This window comes from Littorina saxatilis, linkage group LG12 (genome assembly GCF_037325665.1).
Source record: "Littorina saxatilis isolate snail1 linkage group LG12, US_GU_Lsax_2.0, whole genome shotgun sequence".
Taxonomy (NCBI): domain Eukaryota; kingdom Metazoa; phylum Mollusca; class Gastropoda; order Littorinimorpha; family Littorinidae; genus Littorina; species Littorina saxatilis.
Window position 1 is genome coordinate 58,957,638 of NC_090256.1, and position 1,655 is coordinate 58,959,292.

The 1,655-nt window shown below is 43.8% G+C and overlaps 2 protein-coding genes across 2 annotated transcripts in view; both read right to left on the reverse strand.

Annotated features, from left to right (window-relative positions):
- LOC138982390 (receptor-type tyrosine-protein phosphatase N2-like) overlaps positions 1–1,655 on the reverse strand; it is a 179,670-nt gene that overhangs the window by 106,769 nt on the left and 71,246 nt on the right. The window lies entirely within an intron of this gene.
- LOC138983149 (uncharacterized) overlaps positions 1–1,655 on the reverse strand; it is a 242,506-nt gene that overhangs the window by 23,942 nt on the left and 216,909 nt on the right. The gene's annotated exons all lie outside the window — the stretch shown is intronic.

The following is a 1,655-nucleotide window of genomic DNA, read 5'->3' on the forward strand; positions in this document are numbered from 1 at the left end:
GTGTGTGCGTGTGTGTGTGTGTGTAGAGCGATTCAGACTAAACTACTGGACCGATCTTTATGAAATTTGACATGAGAGTTCCTGGGTATGAAATCCCCGAACGTTTTTTTCAATTTTTTGATAAATGTCTTTGATGACGTCATATCCGGCTTTTCGTGAAAGTTGAGGCGGCACTGTCACGCCCTCATTTTTCAACCAAATTGGTTCAAATTTTGGTCAAGTAATCTTCGACGAAGCCCGGACTTCGGTATTGCATTTCAGCGTGGTGGCTTAAAAATTAATTTATGACTTTGGTCATTAAAAATCGGAAAATTGTAAAAAAAAAATAAAAATTTATAAAACGATCCAAATTTACGTTTATCTTATTCTCCATCATTTGCTGATTCCAAAAACATATAAATATGTTATATTCGGATTAAAAACAAGCTCTGAAAATTAAATATATAAAAATTATTATCAAAATTAAATTGTCCAAATCAATTTAAAAACACTTTCATCTTATTCCTTGTCGGTTCCTGATTCCAAAAACATATAGATATGATATGTTTGGATTAAAAACACGCTCAGAAAGTTAAAACAAAGAGAGGTACAGAAAAGCGTGCTATCCTTCTTAGCGGAACTACTACCCCGCTCTTCTTGTCAATTTCACTGCCTTTGCCATGAGCGGTGGCCTGACGATGCTACGAGTAAAATGGCATTGCGTTTCATTCTGTGAGTTCGACAGCTACTTGACTAAATATTGTATTTTCGCCTTACGCGACTTGTTTAAAAGTTTCGTTCGACATCCCCTCAAATGGACATACAGACACTTATACACCCACACAAGTATATAACCATCTCTCTCTCTCACACACACACACACACACTCCCCCCACCCCACACACACAGACACACACACTCTCTCTCTCTCGCCGCCCATGGGCGGGGACGTAGCTCAGTTGGTAGCGCGCTGGCTTTGTAGCCAGTTGGTCGCTGTCAGCGTGGGTTCGATCCCCACGTTCGGCGAGAGATTTATTTCTCGGAGTCAACTTTGTGCAGACTCTCTTCGGTGTCCGAACACCCCTGTGTACACACATGCGCACGAAAAAGATCCCACGTTCACAGCGAAAGTCTCAGGGCTTGGAAAACACGACGACACGCATGCATCATCTCTCGTCTCTGATTATCATGATCGTATTTCGATACTTTGACGAGACAAACCCAATGCTGGTGTGTCGAAGAAGACAGCCACAGCGGGCTTGTTCGAATCAAAGTATCACACCATATCTTCAGCGTATTACCAATACCTGTCCCAATATAGACCAGTTGGTCTAAGAGGACGTTAAACCCTAATAGTCAGTCGCCGCCCATCCGTCACAAGCTGAGTGCTCGCCCCTGACAGCGCTCTCCGCTCATTTGCATACAGAGAAAAGCGGATTAGCTCTTATGGACAGGGAAGCGCCCCTAGGAAGTGTCAGAAAAACCTGGCGCGCCGCTGATCCGAATTTGAGAGGGGATTAGCCACTTGCTTGACACCGAATGGTTGTATCGAATGGTTGTATCGACGGAGGAAAGGGTCTGTGAACTGGGCGGAGCAGAGTAGGTGTAGTCGTGGCCTTCTTCTTTATTACTGACTGACCTGTGTTTCAGTTCTGTGCCGGACGCTCTTTGTGTCA